This window comes from Lonchura striata, chromosome 1 (genome assembly GCF_050655825.1).
Source record: "Lonchura striata isolate lonStrDom1 chromosome 1, ASM5065582v1, whole genome shotgun sequence".
NCBI lineage: Eukaryota > Metazoa > Chordata > Aves > Passeriformes > Estrildidae > Lonchura > Lonchura striata.
The window spans coordinates 67,455,718-67,469,624 of NC_140703.1; the positions used below are offsets into that span (position 1 = coordinate 67,455,718).

The following is a 13,907-nucleotide window of genomic DNA, read 5'->3' on the forward strand; positions in this document are numbered from 1 at the left end:
TATTTCTATGCATCTCTCTATCATAATTATCAAGCTCTTGCTCCTAGCAGGTAACTGTTTACTCAAGCTCACAGTTATCTTTGTGAAGTTAGTATCATTTTCCTGTATGCCTGATTTAACTACTCTGAATGTTAGTTGCCATTTTTATAGCCTATGTGCTCATTTGTCATATAATCTTTGTTTCCTTGTCCTGGTTTAAGTCCAAGTGCAGCTAAGCACTGCAGAGGAACTCGCTCTCCCTCCTTTTGGCTCCCAGTAGGATAGGAGAAGAGAATTGGAAGGGTAAAAGTCTTGTGGGTTGAGATAGGAACAGTTTAATAATTAAAATGTAGTAATGGCAATAAATTGTAATAAAAAGAAGAATAAACCCCAAGAAAGACAAGTGATGCAAATAAAATCAGTTGTCCACCACCAAACAACTGATGCCCAGCCAGTCCCTGGGCAGCAGCCTGCTGTCAACCTTCCCCCAGCTTTATATGCTGAGCATGACACCATATGGTAGGGGATGTGTCTTTAGCCACTTGGGGTCACCTGTCCTGGCTCTGTCCTCTTCCAGCTTCCTGTGCACCCTCAGCCTGCTCACTGGTGGGGTGGGGGGCAATAAAGGCCTTGCCTCTGAGTAAACACTGCTCAGCAATAGCTGAAACATTCCTGCATTATCAACACTGTTCCCAGCACAAATCTAAAATATAGCCCCATGCTAGTAGCTGTGGAGAAAATTAATTCTATCCCAGCCAAACCCAGAAAATTTCTGTAGTTTGCCTTTTTTATTTATTACCTCGAAATTCTTTCTTAAAAGTCTGTTGAAGTAGAGGAACCCTAGATTATTAGGCTTCTGTGCTGGCTTGTGTCTAGAGCTCCAGCAGCCATGTCAATCAGGATGTTCCATTTCAAAAGCTATGCTGACTTGTCCTGGCAAGATTATATTTATCTAGATAGCTCCTAATTCCATTCTTCATTGCAGTTTTCATTAGTTGATAGAGTACAAATCTCAGGCTTAATGTCTTGCCCACAGTCTCTTCAAAGTCTGTCACCTTTTCCACCACAGAGTCCTCTGATACCAAGTTTTAATTGAGAGGTGACACACCGTTCTGTTAGTAATTCACTGATTTCATGCTTGAGTTTTTCTAGGATGCCTGGGTTTAGTGCCATCTGGTCCTGGTGAGAGGTTAGTGTTTGTGTTGTTGGTTCCTGCTGGCTTTGCTCAAAGTCATTGAAATTTCAAAATCATCTGTGGAGGCCCCTAGAAAGAAGGGTCCTGGTAGGGGAATTCTGAGAAATAGTGTTGCAATATCAGAGCATGCGACAAAAACTCAGACTTTATAGAAGGAAAAAAGTTTTATTTTAATACAAAATGGGTTTCATTTCACTCTCTCACATCTGGGTACTTAACAATCACCAAGATATTCTATCCACACAGTTTAGCATTCAGGTACTAAATGTGTGTATCTAAGTTATTGGTCTAGGATTCTTTGCAGTGATGTGGAAGACAAGGGAATTGAGCTGCTGAGTTCACTTTGCAACTTGTGGACCCTTAATTTGGCAGGCATAGGGCTAATCCCTTCATCTGTTCTCACTCCTGCATCTTTTAAAGTTAGTTTGAGTATGTAAATGCACTGGAGTTTGTTGACCTGCTAATCCAGATACCATCCGCAAATACAATTGATACATTATTATATTCCTCCTTCTGTTGTTTCTTTTTCCTGGGGTTTCATGCTCAAACATTAACATTTGTCTTTGATTCATATCAGTGTTCATATTTCTGTTAAGGCTCTTTACAGAGGCTCCCCAGTGTCTCATACTGCAGTGAATCTGCCTGATGCATTTTTTGTAATGCCTTTATTTTCCGAGTCTTCCCTTATTACTCTGATGATGAGCTGCCTCCTGGAGTTTCTGGCAGGTTTCCTGCTCCTGATATGCTTGAAAAAAGATTTGTCATTAGTGCCTGCCAGTTGTTCATCATATCTTTTGTTTGTTTTGCCTGCCTTGGTGTGCTTTTACATTAATTTGCCATATTTTATGATCTGTTGAGCTGTGTTTTTCTATTTGGATTTGACTTCAGCTTTTTTAAAGGTAACCTCACTCCTACACTGCTGTTCTAACCAGTTTGATTTCTTTTCTTAGGTTTTACTTAATAGGAAATATGTACCTGCCTGGTTTTTCTGGTTCTTTCTGTTCATAATCTCCACAGAGCCTGAAATGATTGAAATTCTTTTTCTGGCTCTTTCATATTCTCTTAACAAGCTTCCTTACTTCTTGTGTTTGCAGTCTCTGAAGCTGGATGCAACTACAGGTTTATTTTTCTTCTTCATTGCTCCAACTGGGAAGCTATTGTGTGGAAGAGTTTTCAAAATCTTGTAGCTGAAGAACCGCTCTATATTTAGGACTAAGTCAAGGATGTAATTTTTTTTTTTTTTTTGCGGGCTTCCTAATCAGCTGCTCTATAAAACAGTCACTGATTGAATGCAAAAAAAAAAAAGTCATATCCTGATATGATGGGATGTTTGTGATCTATATTGAAAGGAAGTGAGCTGAAGTCTCCCAATATGATACTATGCTTTCATCATATTACATTGTGTTGCTATTCTTATTAGGTGGTAGTAAGGACCAAATACCTTCCTGTTTTAGCCTGGAACCAAGAACATGACTATGCTGCTTTGTTGATATATTTGAAATAAGAGGAAATTAATATACTTGCAAATCAACGTTGTACTTTATTTAGCATAACTTTTTTTAGGTTTAAAAGGGACCTCTAAAGCTTATCTAGTCCAGTTTCCCTTCCATAGGCAAGGACATTTACTAGACCAGGTTGCTCAGGACCCCATCCAACCTGACCTTGAACACTTGCAGGGATGGGGAATCCTCAGCTTCTCTGGGCAACCTGTTCCAGTGCCTCACCACCCACATTGTATGAAAGTGTCCTCTTTGTGACCAATCTAAACTTTACCTGCTTTCATTTTAAAGCTGTTTGCTGTTTTCTGATCATTACAGGCCCTGATTTAAAAGTCTCTCTCCCTCTTTGTTATTTCCTTCCTTTAAATAATGAAAAGCCACAATGAGGTCTCCTCAGGGCCTTCTCATCTCCGGGTGGAACAACTCCAACTCTCTTAGCCTGTCTTCATAGGAGAGGGGTCCCTTCCCTCTCATAGTCTTGGTGGCCCTTCTCTACACCTGCTCTAAGGGCTCCATGTCCTTGTCTGTCTTGTGCTGGGGACCCCAGATCTGGATGCAGTACTCCAGGTGGGATCTCATGAGAGCAGAGGAGGAGAATCGCCAGTCAGCCACTCAAGTCAAGTAAGTGCAGTAATTTTTATGACACAAGTGTTGAATAAATACTAAAGGGAAAACAAGGACAGCTCAGAGGATTAATTCTTTCTGTATTGAAGATGTCTTTACTTAATCCACTGGGCAGTGTTGAAAAGCCTCTAAAAGTACAATGAAGAGGAAAAAAAAAGTGATTCTGGTTTTCTTTAGGTTATTCAAGTAGACTATTTGTGTTTCCAAGTATTATGGGGGACTTCAGCAGGGCACCTTCCAGAAAATAGTATTTTAACATGCAAAGACTAGCTGAATTTCAGCACTTCTTTTGATGGCAGTGCTGAAAGCAACTCACATTGAATATCTTCTGTATTTGTGTCTGACTAAAAGAAAGAATGGGTGGGAGGAGGGTGGTGAATTAGATGAAAGTAGCTGTTTAGCTGTGGCCTTGTAAACATACTTATTAAAATTAAAGAATTTGTCAGTGTCTGACGACTGAAGATGTAGAGGTTTCTTAAAGACATGCTCTAAGGGCACAAATACAAGCTGTTTCTTTGGGAAGAATAGATAGCCATAATTGCTACTGCCTAATTACAAGCTATTCATTAGTCAGAAACTGAAGGAGCCATGCAAAAAAGGGGTACTAGGTCAGCTTTTGAACATGTCTTAAAAAAGAGTGGTGCTCGTGTGTAGAGGCATTATCAGAAGGACTTGGTACAAAACAAGAAAGAGCTGGCAAAGCTGCAGCAAGAAAACATTCTGTAAATACATTAGTTGCAAGGGAAATCACTAAAGAAAGACCTAGTCTGTTAAGCAGAAAGATGAGAAAGTTAACAACAGATGCTGCTAAAGAGGTTGTAAGCACCATTTTTACTTTGCTGAGCAGGATTAGCTGTGAGCAGGCAAGCACAAGGGCTAAGATGCAGAGCACAGCCTAGCATACATCCATGGAGGCTAAAGCTTGGGGTCCTTTCCTAAATACTCTTACAACGGATAGAAAGTTTAAGCAAATGACTAAAATGGGTTGATGCTATTAGGGACCTTATCTGAGAATGAACAGAAGATAACTGAAATCCTGAAAAACCAAAGACTGACTTAGTGCCTTTTTCTGAAGGGATCAGGGTTGAAAGTATAGAACTACAGGCCAGGAAGATTAATTCCTGGAAAAACACTGAAAAAAATAAATTGACAAGTACTTGGAATAAAGAGAGAGTGGGTAAGCAACAATCAATATAGATGTGGCGAAGACAAGTAACTTTGAATCAGTTTGTCTTCTTTCTGTGGCAGAGCAACATGCCTCCTGGATATGGGAGAAATAGATTTGATATATCTTGACTGTAGGAAAGCTTTTGACACTTTTCTAGCATCCCTATGAACTGGGTGTAAAAATACTAACTAGTTGAAGCTTTGTACAAAGGAGGTACAGAATCAAGTTTAGTATATGGTTTGGCTCATTTGTTTCCAGCTACAGAGAATTTTCTGATTTTGTCACATATTCATATTAATGCTGTGAAACAGGAAGAATTTTTAATTAAGATCTGTCCTGCAAATTTAATCAAAGAGAAAAGCTATGTTAGAGATTTTAAATTGAGGTTTTTTTCTTTTAACACTGTAAAAGCTAAGGGTGAAGTTGAGAAAAATAAGCAAATATCACGTGGAAATCAGCTGCTGGCTAAGCAGATTTGAATAAAATAATTTTGATGTTGTAGTTGATTTCAGCTGAGCACAAACTGGGAATGGCATGTTGGAAAACATTGCTACTGGTTTTATAAGCAAAGTAGTTATTTGCAGTACTGCTTGGTCTCAGAAAATATCAAGTATGGAATGAAATGTGCCCTGCATGGGGCTTCGGGCTCCAGAATGATGTTTGACAGGTTGGAGATAAGCTAAATGCAAGAGCACCAAGGATGAGTGAAGTTCTAGAAACCTTCCATGACATGGCCCATGGCTGTGACAGGCTGTGTCTGCAGTTCTTGTTCACATGGCAGTATTGCCTAGGCTACTGTTTACTGTCAGTTTTACCAGATCTTGAATATAATCATAGGTTTTATTTGGCCTTTTAATGTATTCATAAAACTACATTAAATAGGTGGGGAGGAGGAGCTGAGGGAAGTCCTTATTCATCAAATGCCCTTGCTGAGATTGCAAAATCCAGTACTTATAAATTGAGAAAGGTCATAAGTGTGTTCAGCCTCCATGTGTGAACACAGGTAGACTTTTTAGTTATGCAGTTGAGTGGGATTTTTCTCATACACCCAGCAAAGGAGTGTGCTCATCCTAAACATATCTGCTATTACCAGTGCTTGGTTTAGTGCAGCCCAGTGTTTTTAAGGTTTGGGGCTTTTTTTAAGTCATGGCTCTACTTGTGTAGGATGCACTATGTTCACTGCAAAGCAGTGAAATGAGTTTGAGTGGTTTATTACTCAATTGTTCACATTCCCGGTGTACATTGATATGAGAAGATACTTAAAGAACTATTACATTAATATATCAAGGAGTTGGAATTACTTGTAATTTATTACTTGTCTTAGTTTTTCATGATAACTGGTGATATGTATTGGTTAAACTATCTCAATAACCATATTAAAAACAGTGTTCACCACTTGCAGAAGGTGGATTTAGAAGGGTAACTTTTTCTTCTTTCTGTTTATGCCATAAATAATATTTCATTACTGTGGTCTAAGGAAATAGATTTATTTATATGAAATGCTAATAAAAATGATTAAAGTGGTGTATATGAACTCATAGGTGAGCAAGGTATTATTCTGATCTCTTCAGCTGGTATAACTCCAGTGTAACTTGAAAGAAGTCCTGCTCTGTATTTTTTATATAGAGATGGATAACATATGTAAGAGGCACTTACAGTGTGTGCTGAAGTGTGGGGGCCATATATTTTTGGAATGTGGCTTTCTTTAGCTGCATGTTTTGAGCTTTCTGTTTCAGTCTGACTTGCTACAGAGGAGAGAATTTTCTGTTATCTTGTAAAAGTGAATTATTTTTACTTGCATTGTGACATTCAGGCCCCCAAAAAATCTTAAAGTACCTATAGAAATGCAAAGGCAATTTTTTTTTTCAGGTCATCATGAAAGCACACTAGTCTGTACAAAAATTGAAAACGGCATTTCTATTGTATACTGCACTGCAGGATGGCCATATTTAAAAAAAAAAAGAAAAAAAACAAACCCAAACTTACAAAAGAAACCCACCCCAAACCTGCAAAAATCAAATCTGTTTCCTCTTTATCTCTTCTTATGCCAGCCAGGTTCAAACAGGAGCTGTGCAGTGAGAGGCTGTAATTGCTTGTCAGGAGCATTGGAGTAGCTTAGGGGGATACCTTTCCTGTGAAACCTTTGAGTAATTTGAAGACTTCTGCTTGTCAAACTGAAATCCACAGACTGGAAAGCTCAGGAGTGGTGGCAGCCACAGCTGTGGCCGTGTCCTCTGCAGTGTTTCCGTGTAAGCTTCCAGGGGGTTGTAGGGATGAAAGCCCCTGGTGTGTCTGCAATGCAGTCAGGAGCGTGGCTGCGGTTCCCTGTGCGTACTGAGCTCGCTGGTGCCTGGTCGAGGCTGTTTTCTCTAGCTGTAACAGCACAGCCTCTAATCGCTCCTTGCAGCAGCTTATGCATTTCTTTCTTCCCAGTAAATTGCTTTTGGAGCAGGGAATAAGAGGCAGCAAACAGAAGACTGGAACCTCCATTTTAGTAATGTTGAGTGAGCATGACATGGAGAAATTCACAGTCTCTGCTGGCAAGAACTAGAAATTGTTGTGTACTAAACAGTTTCCTCTCATTCACCCTCTCCCGTAACTTCCCTCTCCACAAACATGTTTAAACTGTCTAATGGTTAAATACTAAGCTTCACTATTCATACAGATTGTGTACAAAGGCTTATTAACGAGCCTATCAGCTGAGCGAGCTCTGACAAAAGGAGCTGTGGCTGTTCTTGTAGCACAGCTTCATAGATTGTCTTGCAATAAACAGCAGCCCAACCGAAGAGGATAGTGTTTGAGTCAATTATGTTGCTTGATTTTGTCAGCTGGCATATGGTATCTGCAGCCCTTAAATGGGTTTAAAACATTGATCTCCTGCTGTGCTGATAGCTAAATCTGATTATTCAATGATCTGGCTTGTCCTGTAAAATACCAGAATTAAACAAGGCAGCATATTTATTGCGACATGCACCAGAGCTGCATCGGTGCATCCTTTAATGAGGAATTTATGAAACCAGCTTTGTGGTATTAGAGTACTGAAGGACTCTTCCATTTTCCTGGCATTTATGAAGAGGCAATGAAAGGTGTCTTATGTGTTACCTAGTATTTCCTGTAGCTTCACTCTGAAGCAGTAGCAAATATTTCCTTACCAACTACTGTAGAACAACTTAGTGATGCTCACTGCAGTATCTGACACAAAATGACAATATTTGACTTTTCTGCAGTGTTTATAAAGAAAATGTTGACTAAGTTCAGTTTTGGTCTCAGAAAGACGGGTAAAACACTGAGTATTTGCAATTTAGAATTTGCTTCAGACTTTTTCTTGCCTTGTGTTTTCCCAGTTAAAAACTTATTGAAACTATCTGTTCTATATTTTTTAATGTAGTAGACATTTAGGTGGAACAAACCGCTACATTAGTGCACAGTCTTTCACTGTGGGGAACTTAAACAGGATCAAAGTGGGTACTTTTCACCTGCATTCCTGCGTGATTTCTGGGTGCATATAGAACTGGTCCATGAATGCAACCCCTCCAAGTGTTTGATTGCAGTTAAAGTACTGGGGGTGGGTGAGGGAGGTTAGCAAAAACTTTACCTTCAAAACAAGTTGGAATGGGGAACTGTCAACTAGATCACCTCTAATTTGTTAAGTCTTTCTTAGTCCTTTATAAATGGGGTGATAAACTTATTTCATAATGTTTCTGCATTGCTTCTGTGTTTGTGTATTTTTTGTCTAGAAAACATATTGCAGGAAATAGAAATACTATAGATGAAACTTCCATTAGTGTCAATAAATATAAAACCTTTCTGATAATCACAAAAGCAAAAGGAGATCTTTATTGACAAAAAAGTGACTTGCTTGAATCTTTGGCTGATATAAAAACATTTATACATTGCATTTGTTTCTATGTTAGAGTTTATTTTTGATAGCTCAAACATATCTACGTTTCTCCTGGGAACAGCCTGTAAGTCATTAATGATTTCTCCTCCTTTCAACTGAAGTGTTTCAGTTGAAATTTTCAAATGGATTTTCTAGTTGTGCTCAGGAGAGCAAAATGTACCCAGCCTGTGATTACTATTCCTCCTGGCTCCGATTATTTGGCATATGCCACGACTCCTGGTTTTAAGAGAATGGAGACCCCTTAGCAGAATGAGTGCTCTGTGTTGCTTTGGAAACATCAGGACTGATACCTGCAGTGAGATTTCTGTGGTCTGGAGGTGGAAAAGAGGTAAATGAGAAAGAGAAAAGGATTTGCAGGATTGGATATGTAATCCTCTCAGAAGAATCCATGCAGGCCCAGGAGCATTGGTGTTTCTTGGGGAGGGGTTTATGACAGTTCACCTTTCCCTGTGGGGGGAAAAAACCCCTTGTGGTTCTCCCCTGGGGTTACAGAGGTACTGTTTGTTTTTCTTGGGAAAATTCTGACTGCTCTGACTGTTCAGAGGTTTAGGTGCTTCTGTGAAGCATCTCAGACCAAACCCACCTTCTGAATGTTGTTAGTTTCACAACCCTCCAAGGCTAAGTGGTGGCAGAAGTTCTGCCAGGGTCTCCTGTTCCCTTATAAAATAGGCTGAAGGGAGGTTCTGGGAGGAGCCAGGCCCATTGAATGAGAGTCAAAAGTAGAGCATTTTCCATGAGTCACTCCTGTTTGAGTGGTAGGAATACAACTGTCAGGCTTTCTTACCAGGTACGGTAATACATCTTCCCAGCAGTTGTTCATGATTTATTCTTCCTTCTGCAGACAGATCAACTTTGATTGCTTGTGCCTTTACAGGAAGAAAACTTAAGTCACCCAGAATATCTTTATTTGCTCTGCAAGACTTCTGCCCTAATTCATGCTTTCTATGCTTGTCATCTAAAGTTCAGTAAAAGTGTGCTTACAGATTTTCAGTCGTTGATGGGAGCTTTCTGTTTTCATTAAATAACATTGCACTGAGTACTTACTCTTTGTGTTTACTCCTATGGCTGATAATGAACTCATTTTCAGGACAATCTGACTTGACAGGGCTTCTTTGATTGTCTAGAGCAGTGTATTACATATTCAGATTTCCTGATTGCTTTGAATGTGTTTACTTTAGTGGCTATGCAGAATAATTCTAATATTTCTAATATAAGGAAGTAAAATTGCATTAAAGCAAGTGTGATTGGGTAATACAGTAGAAGACAGACATTTCTGGTGGAAGTAATCTTATTGCACTCAACACTGACATTAAACTACGTGTGCCTCGTTATGTTGGTTCTGAGTTCAGGTATTATTAGGCAGATCTAGTTGCCTGAATTGTCCCCTCCTTAAAAGTGGGAGTCCGAAGGCCAAAGCCAGGCTTCAGAAGACTAAGGATTTAGGATATACATCCTGTTGTATTCATCATGAATTGGGATATTTTGAAAACTGTATTTCTTCTGCTGTAGATACTATTTTGCTGCAAATATTAAAAAGAAATATTGATGCTGCCATCTGGTTTTCAAAGTAACTCAGAAGGAAGAAATGATTAAACAGTTTACTATAGAGACATTTTTTGTCCTGCAGGCAACAGAGCTGGGGATGGGTCTGGAGCACAAGTCTGATGAGGAGCATCTGAGGGAGCTGGGGGTGTTTAGGCTGGAGAAGAAGAGGCTCACTTTGATTTCCAAGGAGTGAAATTATTCAGTCCTTGGTTTCTTCAATATATGAGTCAATTCTGAAAATGTGATAATATTTTCTCTGGCCTTTTTATCATGGTTAAGTGCAGTGCTACACATAGGATCATAGAATAAGCTGAGTTGGAAGGGACCCACAAGGATCATGGAGTCCAATTGCTGGCCCAGCACAGGATCATCCCCAAGAGTCTCATCATGTGCCTGAGAGCATGAACACTTCTTGAACCCTTGTCAAGCTGGTGCTGTAACCACTTCCCTGGGCAGCCTGTTCCAGTGCCCAGCCACCCTTCAGTGAAGAATCTTTTCCTAATATCCAACCTAAAACTCCCCTGACTTAGGGGAGTTTTAACTTAAGGCTATTCACCACAGAAAAGAGATCAGTGTCTGTCCCTTCCTAAGGAAGTTGTAGACTGCAATGAGCAGTATAGTACTGAAAATAGACATGGCAGTAAGAAGTGCCATTCTATCACTAAAAAGTTCCCATTATTTGTAGTACAACTGCTTTATGATATATAGAAGTTTTTGCTTGCTGCATTAATGTAATTTGTTGACAAACTTTTATCTACTGATACAGAGGAAACCCAGTTGTGGGGTAACACGTCTTTTTCAGGATTCATAAAACTTGCGTTGCTGCACCCATTTAATAAATTTGTCTTGATCATTTTAGGCAAGAAGGGCAAGTTCTGCACTGATAATATAATGGTATTGAGGGTAGCTTTCAGATTCTGGCTTTCTAGGAAAACCTGATAAGCTTGAGATACAACTGATTAAAATAACATGAAAATATGTTTATACTCTTTTCTCTAAAAAAGCTTCACTGGGAGTTAGAAATTTTGCCTTGGAAATCAGTAGCTTTTGTATAGGAAAATGGAAATTTCAGCTAACCTCAAGTGTGTTTTAACTACGTTTGGTTTTTCCGAACTGTGAATCTGCAAGTCCTTCCCACACCCAGATCTGCACACACAAAGACGTGAAAATAAAAGGGCATAATCTGGTAGAATTTCTGCTGTCATTATAGTGTATACAAGATGATGACAGTTTTGGCTGAAGAACATTTTTCTAACAGGCAGCATCTGGCCTTTAGGACTAAAAGGAAACCTATGAATAAAATTTAGGCTATTCACAATGTGTTATTGTAAGACTATTTTTCAGCAACCTTTGTCTTTTAGGTAGTGGCTGGAGTGATTAATTTCTAATCATAAACATTCTGCGTCTTTTGCTGAATCCATTGTTTCAATTTAAAAAAATGAATCAATGAGAGCAGAGCTTTCAATTTACACCTTGCCCAGCTTAGGTTAATGAGCCAAAACAAAAACATACACAGTGTCTGATGGCAAATAATAGATCTTTATTTTGAGCAGAAAACATTTAGAAGCGAAGTATTTGTTAGGTCTAATCAGATACCTTTTTTTTAGTACATAAGCTTTGATACAATTTTAAGAATGAGGTATATATACGAATTCAGGAATGAGAATAAAAATTGGACATAGGAGCTACATGTTATGGAGGAGTATGTTCGCTCCATCATCTGTCCTCTTTTGCCTTGTTACAGGAAAAAAAAAAACCCAAAAATGAATGACAACATAAAATAGTGTTGTGCTTTTGCTTCCCAGTGCCTGCTAGTTTTAGGAAGGGAGAGCACAACAGTCTTTTTTCAGCTTACAATTCTAATTCTCTTTATTCTGACCTACAAACATATTGTGTGATGTTTGTTGTGTGTGTGTTTTGTCTGAAGGTACAAGATCCTTCACCAGTCAGTTTTGAGGTACTGTGTTTCAGGCTGCTCACAGCTGGCTTTGGAGCCCCATCTCACATAGAAAGTGTTCAAGACCAGGCTGGATGGGGATTTCAGCAATCTGATCTAGTGAAAGGTCTTGCTGCCCAAGGCAGGGGAGCTGTAAGCTCCTGTCCATTGGTGACAGTTTGTGTGAAGTTCCCATCTCAGTTTAACACTGAGTACTCTAGTAAGTAGTACTTTCAGTCATGTCAGGCTTTTTATAGGACAGTCTAGACCATTATTAGTGTTTGCCATTACTTCCACATTTAGATACAGGAGAAGCACTTTAAAAGTATTGGCTGTCTTACAGTTAATGCCCATGGTCAAAGGGCATTATCCCTAACTCTGTGCTCTCACTAAGGCTGCCCTATTCATGGGATCAGGCAGTTGAACACTGAAAGAAAGGTTAAATACACTCAGTTGCTGACACTGCATGTATTTCTTATACACAGAACTATGTATTTCCTATCTCTTGAACTAAGTAAGGTAGCTTATGCTGGGAATTCTTGTTTTCTATTATGACTCTTACCACACAGAAGATCTAGTTTCTGCTAGAGACTGCCATGCAAAATAGGAGAGGGGGAGGAATAGGAAGACATGTGTATGGGGGAGTACTGTTAAATTCCTGGATCACATATGTGTCTATACCTGAAGTACCAGTGATTAGCTTGCATTAAACTTTGGAGTAAAAAGTTAGTCATACCTCAGAAAAATGTACTAGTGTCTTGTAATAATTTGTATTACCTTGCCATTAGTAAGACTGGAGAGAATTATTCACTTTCTCTTCATCTCTTTTAGGTTTCTGTCAGAAAATGAACTACTAACAGGATTTTCTCTTTGCTGGCAGGTTTTAAAGTAGCTGCCTTTTCCATCCTTATTTATTTTTAAAAGACACCAGTCTTAGATCTGCTAGATGTCCCATATTATTTTAAGTTCAGCATTTTAAGTAGCACTCCGGTATGAGTCAACGCTCTTCTATCTGCCTTTTATCAGCTCCTTATCTGGCCTAGCATAAAGCAATACTGAATTTACTATGTGTTTTGTGGATGCCTAATGTTGCAGACTTGATACAGAGGGCTGAATGCTTCCCAGTGATTTGTTACCAACCCTGTATTGTAGCATAAGAATTTTTAACTGAAAGTTAATTTCAAGGACTGCTTGATATAGTTACAGGAAAAGGAAGAGATGAAGTTGTCCCATGGGTGCCATATGAACAAGCTTGTGGCAGGCCTGAGCTGTGTGGTTAATGAGAGGCAGAGGACTCCAAGGACAAGGGGACTTCTGGGGTAAACATACTTTGCAATTACATAATGCAAACTGTGATGCTGCTGCTTTTCTCTTTGTGGTTTTATAGATGAATCATCCGTTGCAAGTGTGAAAATCAGATACCTGCCTGAAGATCAAGGGACAACTTAAAAAAAAAAAGCACTTGATCTTCAGTCCTTCAACCTAGTTGTCACTCGGAATAGGTGATTTGCCTTTCTCTGTATGACCACAATGCAACAATCTTACCAAGCTATAAGCTAACAACAAAAGAATGACATGGTTGCAGTAATGGACAGTTGGGTTTTCTTTGCTCTTGAGTATGCTAATATCTGGACTAGAAAATTGTGGCCCTTCATGTTAGTTGGCTTTCTAAACTGATAATGGTCTGTGGTGTACTTTGCAAAGTGAAACAGCTTCATTAGGGGTTCAGAGCTGCTGTTCAGGACAGTTTGACCACCTGATGGTTAGAGCACTTTCTGGAGTAAAGAAAGTTTCTTTTCCCTTATGGAAAGCCTTTGGCTTGTGGATAAATGTTTGAGGTGAAGCATTTAAGATTGGCAGAGGTGGTACTTAAGGTACACCTTAAGTACCACCTCCAGTTCTTCATGTTTTCTGTTAATTGCTTCCATTGAGTGCATTTAGTAATCTCAGATCCTGTTACTGAGGGATCTGCTCTAATACTGTATAGACATCACAGAGTATTTCCACTCTGAAATATAAAGACCTTATTAGTCTAGTCCAAGGTTTTGCTTTTCTTGAGT

General features: G+C 39.2%; 1 protein-coding gene and 1 long non-coding RNA gene across 5 annotated transcripts in view; both read left to right on the forward strand.

The window, feature by feature from the left end:
* DCLK1 (doublecortin like kinase 1) overlaps positions 1–13,907 on the forward strand; it is a 231,808-nt gene that overhangs the window by 45,445 nt on the left and 172,456 nt on the right. The gene's annotated exons all lie outside the window — the stretch shown is intronic.
* LOC146768707 (uncharacterized) overlaps positions 1–13,907 on the forward strand; it is a 54,743-nt gene that overhangs the window by 20,996 nt on the left and 19,840 nt on the right. The window contains exon 1 of the long non-coding RNA XR_014955185.1: positions 1–13,907. This exon is cut by the window's left edge and continues 20,996 nt beyond it; it is cut by the window's right edge and continues 17,891 nt beyond it. This is a non-coding gene — a long non-coding RNA (uncharacterized LOC146768707).